The following is a 20739-nucleotide window of genomic DNA, read 5'->3' on the forward strand; positions in this document are numbered from 1 at the left end:
CGTACAAACTCACAAACTGATTTATTTAGCCCCCTATTTAGTAATCATTGTAGGAAATATACTTCGCACAGTGTGTCCTATTCTACTGGATACTGTTTTTTGCAGAGTTCCCGTCTAATTAGCCTTTTTGGTCTTTGCCCATCTCTGAAACACTAAATGAATAGGATGTGCTTTGCTGATGCACAAGTCTCCCAGGTACCAGTTCCTCTGGTGGATTTAATAGGCTATTTATATTTAATAGTCAAGCATTAGAGATTGCTGGTAATCCTGTTCCCCATTGACATGCTTGCTTTATTTATCTATGGATAAATTAATTTGTTTGTTAATTGATTTTTAGTGATTCATATCATGTATTTATTTGGACTTATTCCCAATCATTACCGCCACCAAGGAGGTTATGCTTTTGTCCCTGTTGGGTGGTTAGTTAGTTCGTTTGTCAACAGGATTATGCAAAAACTCCTGAATAGATTTCCAGGAAACGTGGTGGAGCGATGGGAAGAATCCATTACATTTTCTTCCCACATATTTAGGGGACTGCTATCAATGAGTGTGTTATTTGGTGCAGGTTGGTCAAGGGGACTGTTGGCCTTGGCTGAGGTATGTGCTCTATTTAGTGCCATTCTAGTTTCTGACCAGAGCTTAACAATCAAACATGTGGCTGTGAATTTGATCTTTGGACATCTAATCATTGGTTATCAGGAGTCAGTCAGTTCACATCCAAATCCAACCCCTTTGACTAAAGTCTGTTGAGCTGAACAGCTGAACTTTCTCGTTTCGATTGATAAAAACAATCTCATATATTTGTAGAAGCCAGGTTCCAACAGAGTGTCTCATTTCCATGTGACTAAGTTGACTGTTTGAACTTTACGAGTGTGTGTGGGACTTTGAAGAGCAGGGAGGCAGGCTGGTTGAAAAATAAAGCTGACAAGTAGTTCAATCATCCTCGAAGTAGAGTCTTTGAAGTTGCACATTTTACATTTGAGGCTTTTAGCTCCATGTGACATGGAGTGATGCCCACAGAGTGATTAAGTCAAGAGTTTGCTGTCTTGACACTTAAACATGACACAGAGCTGTGGGTGGAAACAGCGTTGTGATGTGAGATCAAGCCTTCTACCTTTTTGAGCTACACGATATTCTCTCCAGCATCAAGGCCACCCTGCCTCCTCTCCCGGATACAGGGCCCAGAGCAACAAGCATCACTTCTAAGTACTGCTGTGACACAACTCTGGTTGGATATTGCCCCTTGCAACCACACTGCTTCAAGTTACACGGGGCACCAACCTAAATGGGCTTAAATCTTTAATTTGCGCTGGAGAACAGAGATCACATCTTGGGAGGATAGCATATCTGTAATTTATTTAAGAACCCCACCGAGGGAGAGCTGGTTTGGAGGCAGAGGGCTGGAAGGGAAGTATCCATGTGGCATTTTTTTGTTCAGCCCAAGGGGCTTGTAGGTAGACTCCACTCAGCAGTGACCTTCTCAGCTATGTGGAGGATGAACATCTATTTATGTTCCAATCCTCGGGTAAAAAACTGTTGAGTGCAGAAACTGCTTCTCTCCCATCCTGCGGAAACAATGGAAGCCTTTGAATAATTGATTTGAAGTTTTGCTAAAACTCTGAGTCCTTTTGCATTTTACCAGAGTAAAGTGGTTCGCCGGCTTTGTCACCCCACAGCTTGTCTCATCTTGAATTACTCTCCGGTTTAAAGACGCACTCCTCTGAAGAGTGCTCGAGTCCCCTTTGTCAAAAACACGTCACCCTCGCCGGTGTGAAGTAAAAAGCTTTGTCGCTGTTAATTAATCTCTCTTAATTAACCTGGGCCTGATTAGCGTCGACAGGTGTGGCAGGTGTTCTGTTTACTCGAGCATCGGCAACAAACATGTACCGCAACATTCTGCAGTAATTTATTAAAGCCACTGTCAAAGCTGCCACTTATCTACAGTGGTTGGGCGAGTGTGCGTGCGTGAGAAAGTGGGGTAAACGGGGTGAGGTGGCTGTGGAGGCTGCTGGTGGTGGTGGCACGCTATCATGCAGTTCATCCTTAATGAGTGTGGATTAGCGGGGATGATCCGGGCTTTGCAAAACCCTGGTCCGGGGCTGGTGGAGGTTGTGATTGTGTGTGTGTGTGTGTGTGTGTGTGTGTGTGTGTGTGTGTGTGTGTGTGTGTGTGTGTGTGTGTGTGTGTGTGTGTGTGTGTGTGTGTGTGTGTGTGTGTGTGTGTGTGTGTGTGTGTATGTGTGCGTACATGGCTGTATCTGCAGTAAGGGGAGGTGACATCATGACACAAAATCAGTTTTGAAATCTTTCCCAGAATTCTTCTCAATGGTAGATAACTGTAACAGTGCATTTCATGACTCATTGTGTGTGTGTTTGTTTTTGTGTTTGTGTGTGTGTGTGTGTGTGTCAGTGTCTCTGTATAGACACCCATCTTCTCCTCTCCCCCACCAATCACAACGCAGCGCATCAGCCACCTCCTCCCTCACAGATGAGCACAAGAGCTGATTAATATTTCCATGCAGTGATTTATTCATTCATTTATTTGTGAGCTGTCGCCTGCAAGGGAATAACAAAACATGTTTGTTACTCGGTTTGGAAGAAAAAAAACTCAACGTTGTATAAAGAAGGCGTTTAGACACGGGAAATAGGAATTAGAATGTTATGATTATTTGATGATTGAGCTGCATGCTGTTTTTGTACTCTTTGTTGATAATGTTTCACCCCTCAAGGCTTGAATTTGTGAGTGCGCTCAGGGCCGACATTATGCCACAGCTAAGAGAGCTCAGTGAAGCTTGTGACTTGTCACCAGTTGGAATTTGCATGATTGAAATTTTGTCAGTGTGGAAGAGCATGCGAATGAGACTCCTCACTCCCTTGGCAACAGCTCGCGAGCCTCCCTTGAACTTCACATGTGAACCGAGGCCACCAGGTAGAGGGTTGTGTGCACCGAGAAGTTATTAATAGGTGTATATGAGGATATGCAGCAGGGAAGTGCAGACAAAGCATGCATCATCCGCAGATCTCACCTCTGAGTAAGTGAAAAATAAACTTAGGACGTCATTTTGCGACGTTCCTCAGGATTTTGCTGTTTCACACTGGCACTGAAGCTTCAGCCTCCCTTAATGGAATGACTGATGCCGTACAGTTCGGGCCAGGAGGTCAAGTTAACAAGCTGATTTTTCCAACAGCCAGTCGTCTCAGTTTGATGACGGCCATCTCTTCCCAGCCAATGCCTAATCGGGAGATTTGCAGCAACCGCATAAAGACGCAAGAGTGATATGTTTGCTGTCAGAATGAAAAATGGGCCATTGTCACAAAACAGTGATGACATTCTTCTGCAAAAGCCTGGACCTCTAACACACTGCAGTGCTCGAGATGGAAATCGGATAGTCAGACAACAGTTTGCGTAGCAGCCATAAACATGTGGCCTGGGAGATGATTTATAATAATTAATCCTCTGTGTCCAGTCGCAACAGCCTCCCACTCTAACCCCTTACCAATCCACCAGATACACACACACACACACACACACACACACACACACACACGTAATACACAATCACAGCCTCCCCACCCCCCCAGGCCGGGGAACACAGCTGTGACCACCTCGGCGCCTTTCCAACCCAATGTCACCAGTGTCCCTATCGAAGGACATCGAAGGGGATTTAGTCTGTCGGTCGCTCTCTCTCTCTCCTTGTTAAATCCCCGCACCTTCACAATGGAACAAGCGCTCCACTTTATCATGCCCATCATATCATGAACCATTAACACCAGGGCCTACAATAACATTATTTATGGATGCGTTAATATTAATATCGACCTGTGTGCTGTCAGGCGCGCTGATTTACTAAGCACTGGAATGCCGGGACGTGTAGAGGTGGCAGGTGGTCTAATTGAATATCAGTCATCACACACAGCAGGCCGATACACACACACACACACTCACAACAGAACAAGCACGCACACACACACACACACACACACACGCTTTTCAGATCCACACATGCAAAAAAAGACAAACGTTCTTGCATGACCTCACTCTCAACTCAAGATCTAACTAATAACGTGTGTTCAGGTTTACATCAGACTGGTTATTGCATAGACTTGTCACCTGTTAGTAATAGTCTCATCCATATGGATTTATGAGTGTGATACCAAAATAAAGGAGTAGAAAAACTTCTGAAACTAATATATTGGCTGATATGTCTGTGAAGAGGTCATATCCACGGAGTCCCTGAAAGGTCACAGAGATTTTCTTTGAGTTTTACTTTTGTGTTCCCTCACAAGTAGTTTTGTTTTTGAGTTACCTCGCAAAACCTTTGCGTTATCTTGCAATACTTTCCCGTTCCCATCATCGTCATTTCATTATAGGTGAACAAGTGTGCATGGATCTGTATTCGTGCAGAACAGTAACTGGCTCCAAATGGACTGGACAGCATCCTGCAGATCACCGTTCTGCGTTCTTCTGGACAGACGTCTTGATCCAAGGATTTGTTTCAGTTTACTTTCTCTGATTATATAACCATGTCTATTGAGCAGTAGTACCATGTCAGCATACTTCACACCCAGTTCAAATTCAATAAGCCGATCCGTGCTGCATTGTTGTGCTAGAAGACGAGCGCAAATGGCTAACCTATACGAGAGTGGATGAGATTGGACAAATATTTTGAAATGAAATACGGGTTTGTCACATGGGCTGTACAGTGCACATGTCGGTAATTGTGGAAAAACAAGCAATAACTATGCGTGTGAGGGACAGTGCAGCTCACATTAACTGCATTGGACTCATTGGTTGGATACATCCCCTGTGTGGCAGACATTACAAAAGTATAAAACTGAGGAAGAGTACAAGCAAGAGTTGTAGACATTTGGTCAGTTGCAGTATTTTGTGGGTCAGAAAGCTGCTTGAAGTAGATTGGAATATATTTGAATGACTAAAGGAGGTTATTATCCAATGGATGTATAATTTTTTCTCTATCAGAGCCCAAAATGACCTTGACTGGTGCCTCTGTGCCTTTTCTAAATGGTTTTGAATTGAAACAGTAATTTCCATGAGGTCGATTCTCCTCTTTTACATTTTTTTGGGGCATTTAACCGGGGCACTTTGCTGTGGATGGTCAGGTGGAGACTTGTTCAAGGACACTGTTAAGGGGTTGAGGGTTAATTCATAGACTAACAAATGCCAGCTCTCTTTGCACTGTAGAGGTCAGGAATCTTGAATTCCCTGAAAGAGAGAGGAATGCCTCGTGGTGTGCCAGGAGAAGAACCAGTGCAATATCAATTCGTTTTTTTGTTACGTGCGATTAAATATGAGACGAGAAGCGCTTTTATGAGTAACTTGATGATGATCTGATGATAGACTTGGCCCGTGTTTTATATCAAATGGATGCGTTGCAGTTGAGCAGTTTGATGCAATGCGACTGCAGCACGGAGCAGCTGTGGCTTAGGGGGTAAAAGGTGTCACGGGGATCGCAACAAGTTCGGATTGGCAAACGTTATTTTTTAAGGAGGAAGAAATGAGATGGATGCCGGATGTGTACCTGTCACTTGGAATCTGTTGCGTGATGAGTGAGCGTGAACGTCCACCCCCGTTACCCCCGTAGACTGAATGAATTCTGTGGGAAATACTCCTCCCCTCACTCTGAACTCGCCCTCCCCTTCTTCTCTTGTTTCTCCTCTTGTTTCCCCCCAAACACATCCCATCGTATTGATTAATTCAACTCAACATTTCTCCCTTCCCTTCTGCTCACACCTTCTCATGTGCTTCTCCCCCTCATCCAATTTTTTCTTCCCCTCTTTTTCTCTCATTATCTTCCCTCCGTCTTCTTTTGTTGAATATCTGGTTTTTAATTGATTCGGGGCCTATCAGTGCCAACACCTGGAGAACAATGGAAAGTGAGGAGGTGGGTGGGTGGGTGAGGTTAAGGTAAGGACAGGGAGACATCGGGTGCTGCCATGGTAACATTCTTCTTCCAAAGAGAATAAAGGATCTCCTAATTTTGGTTACATCAAAGTAGGAGCTGTGTTGTGACTTTTCATCATCAGAGTTCGATATTCGCTGCTTTTCTCATTACTTTTCAAGATGCAGACCATTTTTTTTTTTGCTGCTTTTAATTGTTCATGTATGTGCTGGGCGCTCACTTCCCCGTGCTCCTATTCTGAAAGAACCAAGTGTGGTCATGTTGCTGGAGAGAAAATACATGTACCCATTTCTGTGCATGCATGTTTTCATTTCCCAATTTGCCATGCACCATGATGCTCGGCCATCTGTCTCAGCACGGTGACTAAGCCCAATGCCAATATGTTGCAGGGTCATGAGAAAAATAAACCGGAGCTGCTTTCCACATGAGTGGACGAACAGTATCAACCCACCTTCCACGGGAAAGAGAAACGCTGAGGCAGTTTGGGTATCGCACTCTCACCTGCATGCTATCTCCAAGAAGGCTGGGGCTGGATTTCCACTATCTAAGATGTTGATTGAGGATCAGTTTTAGCTTCGGAGCTGTTCGGCTAACCCCTTCATTCTGGCTGATTAATGGCGACTCGCCCAGCTAAGGGAGTGTCTCATGCGACGGAGGAAGCGGTAGTGCAACAGCGTGTGTGCAGTGAATAAATGCTGTACATTAAACAAATTCCCCCGCGCTCGTCTTGGCAGCCAGGCGTGTGGGAGGAGGGAGTATGGCAGAATTGGCCCTCACTTTTTTCCTCCCTCGCATGCATGCTCGTAAAAAAACGGCACATACATTTACTCAGACATTTTCGTCCTCTAACTCACCAAACCATTGCTACTTGTTTTCAAGCCAGCCCAATATAAATATGTTACAAACTCTCTTTTATACTAACATACATACCCTCACAAACACATAATTTCATTTAGCCTCCTAGGTAGTGCATTTGCCCCCATGCGCTCCATGCACACACACACACACACACACACACACACACACACACACACACACACACACACACACACACACACACACACACACCCACTCCCACTCCCACTTTGTCCTCTCCCCTGTGCTGTAGTCGGTGTGCTTGGGGATCCTTCAGCAAACGGGTTGTTAGTTGACACTGATTGGTCAGTGAGGGCCAGGCTGACCCCAGCAGCCTGTCAGAATAAAGGATCATGTTGACCGTGGGCCATTGAGGTAATAATGCCCATAGAGGATGCTGGGAGACCGTCTACAAGCAGCGCCCAGTTCATGAAGATGGGGAGGAAGTAAATGTTGATTAAAGCGTAAAAAGACGGGAGGGAAAGTTGGGATTATCTGCATCATCTTGTGCTGTGAATTTTTGAGAGAGAGGTCATTTATTCATTCATTTAAATATATATACTTTATTTATGCAGTAAATATTGTTTCATTTAATGTGCAAGTGGAATTTCCATTTCAGCCGCACACACCCAGAGGATGTACTGTGTATGTCCACATTTAAATTGCCTAAGAAACAGAGCACTTGACAGTCGCAGCAGTTAGCATAATGCAAGAATAAAATGCATGAAAACATATAGTGAGCCCTGTGGATAATGATATCACATCATGGGCATTGCATTTACACTGGGTATGAATTATGCGCTGTCATTACTTGCACTCTATTTGCATACTAATACGATGTTGGTATGCAGCACTTGTATAAATAATCGGTTTTCAACTCTCAACATAAACTAAAAAAGTAATTTTGACAACACTTACACGACAAGCCGGTGTAGTACGTGTTGGGGGATCTATCCTATAGGAGCCCCACGGCCCATACTAATCGATCACGCCTCTATCATCCAATTCCAGCAGTGATATTCATATCGTTATCTGGAAGGAGACTGTGGACGCAGGGTAATGATGAGCTCCTCTGATCTTTCACTGGAGATAGCTCTCCTCAGCCGCTCAGTGGAAGCTCCTTCGGGTGGACTCATGGCCGCCCACAGCTGCAGACTGAGAATATTGACTGAGTATCGAGTGAGCCTGCGGTGCGGCAGACATGGGCCTCCAGATGCATAGAAACTCACACAAGCACACGTACAGGTGCATGTAGAAACACAGAGAATTACATTGGAGTACACACACTTGCAAACAAACACATTATTAGCACACACACGTTAATATGGATACACCCCCTCTATATCCGCTAATTCCTATAGAAACCATACATTTATGGATCTGTGCGTACGGCACATGGACGGACTTCCATTGACCACACTCGTGCACTCACACACACAAACATACACACTCGCACCCACAGATTCAGACCGGGCTCATTAGAGATGTGAAGGAGAAAATGATCAAAAAAGCCAGGAGGGATTTCATGCAGATTCGCACTCCACTGCTCTCAGGCAATCAGCAGCAAGCCTCCACTTTGCCTGAGAACTGTCGTCCCGTGGTCACAAAGGGCAAGGAGAGAGAGAGAGCAGCAGCGAGAGAGATAGAGAGGAAGAGGAACTCATCTCGGCGTTTGTCGAATTCCCCCTCCTACCACTTGAGGAGGCAGTTCATTTCGTAGTCCCTTTCATTAATGTTTCTCTTTCATTCTCCCTCTTTTTCTCCCTCTCCCCCTTTCTCTATCTACTTTAAAGGTGCAAGTGAGCGAGTAACAAGAAGAAAAGAAGAAGAAGAAGAAGAAGAAGAAGAAGAAGAAGAAGAAGAAGAAGAAGAAGAAGAAGAAGAAGAAGAGGCAGAAGCAGCCGCTGGAGCAGCTGAAGATATGAAGCTAAAGAGGTTTTGAAAACAACCCAGTGGTAAGTGGGCCCCTCAGTTTTTGCACAGTGCACCGCCATTTTAGGAGAGTGAATTTTGTTTCTACAGAACGAGTCCCACGCCCTGAGAAACGACTGATTTTATATTGTGGGGCAGAAATTCCTGCTCTCCTAATCCTCAGGCCTGTTGGATTCTCAGTACATTTTACTGGGTTCCTCCTACATTCATCTCTTTTTTCCCTTTCTTAATCCACCTTTACATGGTTTCTATTCCAGCCCCTGGTTATACATCTGTGATAGTCCCGGTGTGAATAGGATATTTTCCCACCTATATTTCCACGTCATGTTTCGCACCACTGCACATTTCATTTAATAGTTGTCTGTATTCCTCTATATTTTACCTGTATTTTGTAGCTCTCATTCAAATCTGCTGCAGGCAAAGTCATCGTTAAGGAGACACATGAGGCCCTTTCACTCTTTCCTTCCTTTAGTGTCTTATAGGTTTATTGTGAATGTAAAATGTCTGCAAAGATAAGTTGTCCAAAGTCTGTGGTAAAGGGAGCTGCGCCTCCCCACAGAAAACACTGCTCCTGAAATGCCTCACAAGTCGGATAACACTGAAACTTCCTGCACATTATGATGTCACATGACCTCGCAATGCCCTGGAAGTATTATTGTAAATAAAGCAGCTATGGAAGCTGACATACCTACATGCTCTGCAAGTGTTTGACCTTTTACAACAGAGTGGATGAGCTGGCTGATCAGAGCACACTGGGCTTTATCAGTTTCTGACAGAGGCTGAAAGGAGGAGCTGCAGCAATGGACAGTTTGAGGAAAGAGATGTGTTTTCTGAACATCAGCGTGTAAACAGAAGTGCACTAGATGCTGTGTGTAGCTGAGAACATCAGTAAAATAACAGTAGTTACAACATTGACTAAAATAAATCTGTGTCTGCTCTAAGTTGACAGTCCGATTTGTCAAATGAGTACATTTTGCTGTCACTGATAGATGCTCACACAGGGAAATACGAAGTGCAACCCTGAGTCAGTCTCTGCTTCAAACTCTCATGGTGTTGTGTGCACTCAGACAGATAACTTTGGATAAAGATGTCCACAGAACAGTGTGTATAGGTTGAAAAGTGATAGTTAGAGTCCAGATTTGACGCAGCAAACTGTCAGCTTCCACTTATGTATTTCCATGCTCCCGGTGCAAAGCCCATTCATCCATATTGACAGCTGAGCTGAGCTGAGGCTGAGAGAGAGAGAGAGAGAGAGCTGTCATCCACCTGATACAGCAGGCTGCCAGTGACAGGCTCCTCCTCCACCTCTGTACTTCTTTCATTCAACAAACCGCACCGCTGGTTTTCAGATCTGGAGACTATCACAGCTCCGAATTGCAATGTACTCAAGTCGCCTGAAGTCCATTCATATTCGCTGCTCCACTCTGGTGCATATACCTCTAAGTGCGGAATTAATTAAAAAAGGTTTCCACGTGCACTCTCTTTGAAATGGATTAACTAATTATTTTTTGTGCTGCTTGCAGCGTTTGACATCTTGAGATTAGAAACCTTGTAAAATAACATCCCAGGCTTTTTTCTTAATTGAAATCAACTCCTGATTTTAATTCTAATCGTATGAGTTATTTATTTATTTATTTGACTTGATTCTGGTGGAGTATAGTCTCCCACAGGAATGTCGTGGACAGTGGGAGAGAACGTTTGGCAAACAGGCACAAAGAGATGGGCAGAGAGGTAAAAAAAAAAGACCTGAAGCATTAAAAACAACACTATAGCGAGACTCATTAAAATATCCATCTGGTGCTCATTTCAATATGATCAGACCAAGAATCAAAGCGTTGTCTGACTTATCACCAAAATCCAAAATGAGATGCAGTGGAGAAACACAAGAAAACGTTTACAAAGCTTTATTATCAAACATCGAATAAAGCAAACAATTTTTTATATAATTTGGGAATTTTTTACAGTATTTTACAATAATTGTTTACAGATAATTAACAATAAGCAAAACACTTTTTTATACTTTTTATTCTTCTTGGAATGCAATCCCACCATCTTTGATTGACCACGTACATGACTCATCCACTGAAAAAGATATCATCCATCCAGATGTTAGTGCATAAGGATAATTGAACTCTCTTGTGTAGTGCCCTCGTCTGTGTAGAGCTCTAGTCCAGTGGATGGTTTGATTCTGAGCTGAAGTATTTCTAGTTGACTCCACTGGCCATCACACACACACACACACACACACACACACACACACACACACACACACACACACACACACACACACACACACACACACACACACACACATGCACACCCACTTCTCATTTCCATATCATCACTTGATTATTAGTGCTGCTGGCAGAGCGGCCGACACGCAGAAACTGTGGATGAGTGCGAGCAAATGGGTGTCAGAGCAGATGCGGGCCCAGACATCCCCCCCTCTCCGTGCGCTGAGGGCCACCTGCTTCTCGTCACCTCGTCGCCGGGGGTCTCACACTAACAGCTGTATTTGGCATATTGAGCCCCGACGATGGTGAGGCCTAAGCGACCTGCTTCGTTTGACAGCAGAAATGGTGGAGAAGCAGGATCGCATGCCTTTCCCCCCCCCCACCACCCCCCACCTCCCCGCTTTTAGATCAACAAGCTGGAAACTATGAGAGGGCAAACCGCTCGCATTAGATCCACTGATTGGTTTTATTGCCAAACTGTGTCATTTACTAGTCAGTAAAGGAATTTTTAGAGATATTTTAAAAGTTTCATTGTAAAAGCTGTTCTCTGTATATGTTTTTAATTAATATATTAATGATTCCTTAAACATACAGTATAAAGCATCATCTTTTTAGCGGTTGCTCTCTTGAGCTTGTCTCGGCTTGTTTTGCAGATACCAGGCAGCATCTATACCAATTCACAAAGCCTGTGTCTGTATGAAATATATCTAATTCAACCAACAAAAAAAATGCCTTTCAAAGCAATAAAATGCTTGTGCTCTGGCCTCATACCTGCACAATGCACCACCCAACCCACGATATAAACGAGGTGGAATAAAAAAAATCTTTGATGTAAAAAGATTGCACATTAAAAAGCACATAAAAAGTATATTCTCTGTAATAACAAGAAGAAATAAACATCATGCATAAAAAAGCGACACCAAATAAAGGAATAAAGACGTTGCACATTAAAATGTCAGTTTTCCAAGTAATGACGCTGCATATTAACACAACACTGGTGCCTTGCATTCTTGCATGCCTCACATGTTGATGAGTCTAATTCTCTGCAGATGAAATGTGGGGTGTGAGTCTTGATACACCAGTAATGTGTCTCACTTTCTAAGAATGTAAACAGATGGTGCTTGGGTGTGTGTCACCAATAACCAAATACCTTAATGCAGCAAGACTGCGTCTGAAAAACTGTGATAGGTTTGTGACTGTTATTTTAGTAACCAGGACAATACTTTTATCACCTTCAGGTTTTACAAACCAAACCCACGACATTAAGCCTCGAGAAAGGACAGATTCATTGTCACACTGGTAGAAGGTCATCCCCCATTGAACCAGCGGAGGTGATTTGCGAGTTTTATTTTTCATAAAAATGACATATAAACCCAAAGAGGGGAAAAGGCTACATCTACACAACTACGTTTTAGCTGTTAAACGCATCGCTGTAAGGATTATGGGTCAGGGATACTTTTACATCTGCCGTCCACACTACTCTGGAGTTTTCTTACCCCTAAAACTTAGAAATTTGAAAACTCTGGATCTGTGTCTGAGAAATTTGGAAGCAATAATGCATTCAACTGCATTAACGTCCTGATTGGTTCTTATCCGTCTAGTTTCCAACTACAAAGCAGACAATCTGCATCCTGATTACACCAGCATGCACATCCCCAGTGTATGTGAATGGTCACCTGATGCATGCGTTTTCAGGTGTGTTAGTATGGATGAAGATTATCCCTAATCCAGAGATTAAATGCTCGTCTGGATGGAGATTGGTTTAGTTGGATGTAAATTTGTCACTTTAGTTTGGTGAAAACCACCTCTTCCTAAATAAGTGGAAGCATCTCTCCACTTATGGATTTTGTAGATGGTTATGTTATGTTATGCATTTGCCCTAATTGGATTTAGTTATTGGTCCCCTTGTGTAGAAATGTGTTATTTTGATATTTCAATTCAATGTTTACCTGTGGTGTTGCCGATCAGGTACCTGCTTCTGCAGAAGGGAGAGGCAAGTTTCTCTGACTCGGCCAAATCCCGGAGGCCTTCGCAGCCGAGTTAACAGGCTGCAGAAACTGTTGGCTGAGCTTTAAAGACAATGTCTAAGGAAAAGAGAGCAGGAGTTCCTAAGTGGCTCCTAGGATGTTAGCAGCACAATTAAACAAAGCTCTGCTAATCTTTACAGCTGGCGTTAAGAGGCAATGTGTTCTCGTGGAGAGGTGTTATCCATAGCATGGCACTGGGAGTCTGACAGGCTGGATAATGTGCCCTGCAAGCTGCCGCCACCCCACAGCGGTGCCGTCACTGCACTAGTAAAAACTCTGATGTACTGTACATCATAAGGAGAGAGGACAAAAACACAGCCGTGAATTAGCATTAGTCAATTAGTAACGCTGCCGTTATTTTTGTGTGGTGTTTAAAGAAATATAAATTGACCTCAAGTTATGAAGTAATGAATTAAATTAACCCTAAACATTTAATTTCATGGTATTTGGGAACAAAAGATGTTTTGCCTATCACGCTTTTCTCACAGTGCTGATGGGAAGCTTCGCACTGACACATTTTCAGGCTCCCACAAGACTTTTTTTTCTTTCTTTGTAACTCAGGACTCGTCAAGCATCAGTCCTGACAACCTGTTGCACTGAGTCTGAACTCAGCTTTACCCGGATTTCAAACCACCTGGGGGACTCTGGTCAACCTCAAGGTTCAGGTTCTTCCAACAGTTTGCTAAAATATCCCACGAACCTTTAGGGAAGTGGATGGTTAAAAAGATATCCAACCTGCTGATGTGAGCTAACATAAAAGACTTTGAAATATATGTATTTTCAGGGCGGGGTGAAGAGATGCTATCTTGGGTCTATTAATGCAGCCATTGCTGTGTTGCCCCAGGCCGCAGAGCCTAATCCAGAGGAGTGAGAGTGAATAGGACTGTGGCTCGAGCTTGCCAGACCTACTTAGGTTCTGGTTGAGAGCACAGTGCTGTGTGGGCGAATCTATTCTATCCTGGGCAGGGCACAGCATAAACATTGCCCAGGGAACTCAGGCAGGCGGGTAGGCATGCAGGCAGTCAAGCGGAGAAGAGCAAAACTATAAGGATGGTTGCCTTTAATTTGCTTTTTACTGACTCTCCTCAACTGTCCAGAAAGAGAGAACCGAGTGTGTACATGTGTGGAAATTACCTGTAGACGCTATATTTCTTTTCTAGGGCTTCACCAAAGTATGGACTGTTATCAACCCTTCTCTTGCTCACACAAACAGATGCACGCTCACACACACACACTCTCTCACACACTCTTTCACGGTGAATCTGCCCGATCCGTCCAGTCGGCGGCCGTGAAACGATGACTCTCTTACTGTCTTTTAAGTGATCTGTGTTTGCTCCGTGGCACTCTGGTGGACTGACCTCCCGACCCTCCATGTAAACAGAACACCGCTGCCCCCCCCCCTGTCCACTACCCTGCCGCCACCATCCCCCACCCTCTGCTACCAAATAAGGAAGACAAGATCCACCGAGAGCCAGCAAGTCAGTCAGCCAACCCAGCGAGGAGGCCATTAGTGGGCCACAGCCAACAGAGAGGTTGGTAAAGAACCACCTCTGGCATAACTCATCACTCCTGGCCTCGCTGGCCTCACCCACCTCTCCACAGCGCATAAAGGCACATGCACACACAATCACGCCACACACACACAAACGCCCACTGAAAGGCACGATTCAATCTGCGCACAGCATCACGTGCAAAGGTACCCAAAAGCATTAAAGGCACTCAAATGCTCATACAGTACACTGCATACAATGAGGCACGTGCCTGAACATAAACACAGTAGAAGACACATGTGCACACACAGCACATTAAATATCACTCAAAGGCTCATGTACGTACAAAAGGCGTATTCACTGGGCACTACACATACACACTACATGTATGCAGGGTAATGATATAGTACTGCATAAAACATACACTGTGGAGCTTCAGTGAGGCCTCTTAACAATCAAAGATGTGTTTCTAACTTTGCTTAAAGATGTATTTATATGGCGCTATATCATTACAGATAATTATCCATCCGTAAAAGTGCTTATTACCACACTAAAACAAGCCAGCACAGAGTGCGACTTTTAGATTGCTGTTACCAGAAGTTGGGCTTCTACATCTGTGATGCTGATTGCTGCTAATTTTACAATTACATTTTTTTAATTACATTTGCAGATTTCTAGTCAATTATACACCTATTTCCAATTCAAAGGCAGAGATGCACAGAAATACATGAATTCATCAAATCAAATGGATGAATAAAACAACATTGTAGATTCTCCCTCGATTTACAGTAGATGTAGTGATGGAGGAACAGCAGCATCCTGTATTGACATAACTATTGAACATACAATGTGTAATAGAACCCTCACATGATATCCACAAGAGAGGAACATAGGAAACACTCACAGATAAACTGACCCTCTGCTCAGTCCAGTAAGTGCAGCTTGAAAATGCAGAGTGCAACAGCAGCGGCCACCATGTAAAACAACATTTGTCGGTTTAGCATAATTCACGAGGCACAGACAGTTGAAAACCCGGCAGTATAAAACCCTCCCTCTATGTCTTTGTGTCCCTCCGTTCTGTCTCTTGCTCTGAAATTCTTGGGTTTATTTAGCTGCACCTGCCTCCAAACGTCAGCTCAGTTCAACAGAGCTGGAGGGAAAACACTCTCAGAGAGAAAGCCATATTGAGAGTGAGCCAGTTAAAAGAAAATGCACAAGAGTCGAGGGAGAAAGAGCGGCAGCGGGTGTGTTTGGTAAGTGAGCAGACCTCCAGGATGGTCGTACTGACTCCACAGAATTATGCTAACAAATAACACTGTATAATTTATGCATTTATCTAATGTCTTCTCCACAGAGGGCATTGGTTGTAAAGTGAGATTCACAGTCAAGACAGGATGTTTTAAATAAGCAGCCTTTTCAAGAGACTTTAGGGGACCCAGGCAAAAGGGACCTGGGGGGCAACATCGAACCAAACCAGACCTAAGAAACATATGATACTAAACCCCTGTGCATACACATACACATAATAGTAAAGTAGTAAAGTTTAAGTGCAAACCACCATCCCACACACATCACTCACACACATTTATTCTTGCTACTATTCAACCTCTACAATTATGAAACTTTTTGCAGAGAGCTAATGGCATGGGGCCTCATACTGGGGTGTCCCACCATGGTGTTGTTGCAGTCTCCTGTAGATAGCTGATCATAGAATTTAAGGGGCCTCTCGCAAAATTCGTGTTGCTTTGGACTAAATTAAACAGCCAGGGGTGTCGCTCTTAGCTTGGGGCCCCAGGCAATTGCCGGCTTTCCTATCCTGCTGTGCTGCCTCTGTGTTAAATGGCAGACTGGATACACAAAAATTGGATTGTGAGCAGACTCACTCTGAAAAATGAGCCACATACGTTAACACCGTTCTCAGATAATGCACAGTTTTTGTAATAGCAAGAAATTTGAAGTCGTGGGGAAAGAAATTAAATGGGATAAGAAACATTTTAGTAAATGTGAGTATTGAGCTGCAAAGGGAACTGTTGCTCAAGTTGGACTGTTGTTGGAAGGTAAGATTTCATCCTTGCAACTAACCATGTTTGCTTTAACACTGAAGGGAAGTTCAGCAAGGCATTGGACCCCAAGATAGACTGAAGAATCTCACACACACTCATCCAGCTCTTATTTAGGAGCACCTGCTTATTCATGCAATTCTCCAATCAGCCAGTCATGTGACGGGGGGAACTGTAATCCCAGTGACTTTGACAGTAGCATGATTATCGGTGCCAGATGAGCTGGTTTGAGTTTTTCTGAAACCGCTCATCTCCTGGGACTCTCGCACTCACACTGTCTCCAGTCAGAATGGTGTGAAAGACAAAAACCTTCCAGTGAGCAGCAGCAGTTCACTGGAGAGAAACGCCTTGTTGATGAGAGAGGTCAGCGGATAATGGCCCGACAGGTCGGAGCTGACAGAAAGGCTACGGTATCTGAGATAAACACTCTTTACTACTGAGCAAAAGCAGCTCAGAGGAGGATGGGCTACAGCAGCAGAAGACGATGTTGGGTTCCACTCCTGTCAGTCAAGTAGAGAAGTCTGATGGTGCCGCATGTGGGCACAGGCTCAACAAAGGTGGACAGTTGAAGGCAGGGAAAGATCTGCTGAATAATGCAGATGGTATTGGCAGAATGTGTCTGCATGAATGAATCCAGGGACCACACCTTGGTCACCTTCATACCGTTTGAATGTCACAACCTTTCTGAGTATCGTTGCTGCCATGGTCACCTCTCTATGACCACAATTTACAAACTGTCAATATCCCAATGATCTCCAGTGGCCTCCTCAGACACCAGATCTAAATCCAATAGAACCTTTGGGATGTGGTGCAACAGGAGATTGGCAGCATGAATGATGAAATTATTCGACGCAAATTTTTTCAACATCTTGTAAAATCCATGCCATCAAGAACTGAGACTGTTTTGAGAGCAGAGGGAGGCCCTGCCCAGTGTGCTGTTCCTAATGAAGTGCTTGGTGAGTGTGTAGGAATGTGTGTTTCACAGAGAAACGCACCATGTGAAAGTTGGTATCTGAAGAGCTCCAAAATTCCCAAAAATGCAGAGAGCTGAAAGATTTATTCGCTATCAGTAGCATGTAATTCATTGCATTCCCATCCCTGCCCCTCCCAGTAGTACACCCACTGAGCTCCCGTCTCCATTCTCAGACTCCTGTCTGTTGCCGTGCTCACTTGTGTATCAAGGTAATGAATTCATAATCTCTCTCAAGCTCTTTGTAGATCCCTATCGTGGTGGGAGATAAGAGGGAGCATCGTTGCACTCTAATAGCCGTCAGTCTGCCTATGTTCCTGTTTGCTACGTGCGGGGATGTGTGTGTTTGTGTGTAAAGTGAACCACCCATCGCTGCAAACCCCAGCACATCATGGAAGGGAAAAGAAAACGATTTGAGCCCTGAGCACAGTCACTTATCAGCAAACTGTTGGAACTACATGTCCACCAACGGCAGCAAATGTCTCCCAGAGAGAACATCGTTGAGCACTGGTCTACTTTCTTCCAGGGTCTTGTTTGCACTAAAACGCCACATAGCACTTCCCAACCCAGCTGACAAACGCTCAATCACAGGAAGAGTAAATATCCGAGAGGGTGAGGCAGACTCAGTAACTAAACTTGTGACGGGGGGGTGGTTCTCGAGGGCCACCAACTGCCGCATGCGTGTGTTTTTAATTGTGTTTTCGGCAGAGTGATGAAATGTCCTCCATTTGAGCGCGGGCTGGCAGTAAGTGGGCTGTCGCCTCCAGGGACACGGTGAACGATGGCCCTCTCCTATCGGTGGTGATTGTGCCTCAACCCCTAGGGGTGACATAGATGAAAGGGGTAGCAGGAAGACAATAAGGAAAGGCGTGACACTCTTTTTTTAACCCTCTTTCATGGGTTTGAAAACATGGCAGGGAGTAAGGAAGAACCGTAAATATATTGGTTTAAAGCCGGTCAAGCTGAACCTGGCAGTTTTGATATGTTTGTGACATTTTGCTCCCTTCAACTTTGACCTCAACATGTGTTTTACATTTCCTTCGTGAAATATGAAATTAAAATTTCAACTAACTATAGATTTGGTTTTGAAAGAAAACAATCTTCATCAAAATTATGGCACAAATTACCGTTTTTACGTTTACTTAGTTGTAATAAGAGCCTGACCGACAAGGATTTTTGGGGGCCGATGTCCAATCCTGATATTAGCCAGTAAAAGTTTTCTGATATATCTGATATATGAAGCTTGATATTTTACAATTTAACCATGAACTTCACTATAAATACTATAAATATAGCAATTGAATCAACAAAATTAACCAAATCTGAACATTTTAATATGAAAGGCTGGAATTGATTTTTATTTGCCAACTGATAAATCATTGGACTCAAAGGAAAATTATGTTTTAGGCCTTTTTTTGTCAGGGTAATAAGCTCAATAGATAAAATAAAGAAAATTGAATAATCTTAATTAAAATGAACACCAACTAGGCCAGGTAACTGAGTTCTACGTTTAGATTGCACAATTAGACCAGTAAGTTAAGTTCAGATTTTTCTATCCAAGTATCTATTACATAATCTATGAATGCTGTGTTCAAAATTGAATAACAGTTTAACATAGATTTTTTTCTCTTGTGCGTATGAAAATCCATATTATATTAAAGCAGATTGAGTTTCGTGACTCCAAGTCCTTTAAAAATCAGCTAAAATAAATGTATTACATTTAAAATGAAGTGATATTTCTGTATAATTTGAGAAACGTCCCGTGTTCTGAAGTGTTCTTTTCTTGCATGTTGGTGTTTCTGTAGCATGGCAGGATAAACACTGTGCATGGATAAACATTGAGCATCACCTTCACTTAGAAGCGTAGCAGTTGACAGAGGGCCAGTAGCCAGGATGTAGAACCATGGTTCACTGGTCGTTTGGAGCATCTTCACACAGTACACGCTGTTACACGATTCGGTAACAAGACGCCAACGATTAAACGCTTTCCCTCAAGCACTTGCCACATCTTCCGCTCTCTGAATTTACATGGCATTTATGAACACTCACAAGGAAAACAAAAAGTGGAGAGGGAGAGGGGGAGCAGGGGAAGAGAGCTCCTAGTGTGGAGGAGTCTCATTATTCCGTTATGGATTGCACATGTCAGGCGGTAAGTGCTCATTTTATCCTTCCAAAGCACTAGCCTCGGCCACTGAGCGCATTTCCCCACCCGAGTGAAATTTACCATGTTAAGGCTCAAGCCACCGGGGGAATGGAGGAGAGAGCTCTGTGTTGCCGCTAAGATTTACCAGCCTGATTAAATAAGGGTCTGTAGTGTGAATAAGAGGCCATGGGAGAAATCTGCGTAACATAAATGCATGTTTTTTACTCACCAGTTAAATTGATTAGACCCCCGCACCCCCTTCCCACTTACACGCACACCTCACACCTCTTTATAGTGTGTTACACGTCACGCTGGGTTTTAAACAAAGAGCAGAGAGAGGGCAGTGGAGGATTGCTTGTGGCTCAGGGTGGGCTTTCTGCCAACACACTGCTAAAATGGGTCTGTTTTTTAAAAGGGCCTGTTCCCATCCATTATTGACAGCATACCTTGAAAAGTTCACACAGGATATATTGCTACTCCTTTTTTCTATTGGCCAGGAGAGGCCTTTCCGTGTGATGCACGGTGTTCAATCCTTTTCCCTTCAATTTTCCATCACAAACCCTGGGCCTTAATGCTCCGGGAAGGTGCTTTGACATCGGCAGCTACCAGCATTCATCATCTGCACAGTAAGTTTATTTTCACGGCAGAATCAGTCAGTAACTTTCACCTTCTGAGCCTGGATGATTGTGGATTAACATATAATCTCAAACTAAAGTACAGAAAATGTAACTGGCCTCAGCCAAAAGTGTAATAGCATGTTGCGGCCTGCAGGCTGGTGGTTAACTGACTGTGGGTCAGTTGATTGATGATTCCTCCCTCCCTGCCGGACAAAGTGGACTCCAGCTGTCTCTACTCACATTCAAATCCTACCAGCCAATGAGAATGGCTGTTTCAGCTCAAAGGCAATGTGATTGGGTGACATTGTGTTAAAACCCCTCCTGACTTTAACAGCAAAGTGACTGAAGTGGGATGAACAGTGCAGACAAAAAGTTGCTTAAATATCGATTATTTCTTGATTGTAGTATATGAGCTATCCTTAAAGAAAGACTTTGTTATTATTGTCGCTGTTGTGTAACACATCGCACCTTAAAAGGTTATTTTTATTACC

General features: G+C 43.7%; 1 protein-coding gene across 16 annotated transcripts in view; it reads left to right on the plus strand.

Annotated features, from left to right (window-relative positions):
• The window catches only part of ptprsa (protein tyrosine phosphatase receptor type Sa), a 236053-nt gene that overhangs the window by 45915 nt on the left and 169399 nt on the right, over nucleotides 1–20739 (plus strand). For all 16 annotated transcript variants that reach the window (XM_035176120.2, XM_035176128.2, XM_035176122.2 and 13 more), the window contains exon 2: nucleotides 8569–8730. The gene's annotated coding sequence lies outside the window, so the exon portion shown is untranslated. The remainder of the gene's footprint in view (nucleotides 1–8568; nucleotides 8731–20739) is intronic.

The sequence above is a fragment of the Hippoglossus stenolepis genome, chromosome 14, assembly GCF_022539355.2.
Source record: "Hippoglossus stenolepis isolate QCI-W04-F060 chromosome 14, HSTE1.2, whole genome shotgun sequence".
Classification (NCBI taxonomy): Eukaryota; Metazoa; Chordata; class Actinopteri; order Pleuronectiformes; family Pleuronectidae; genus Hippoglossus; species Hippoglossus stenolepis.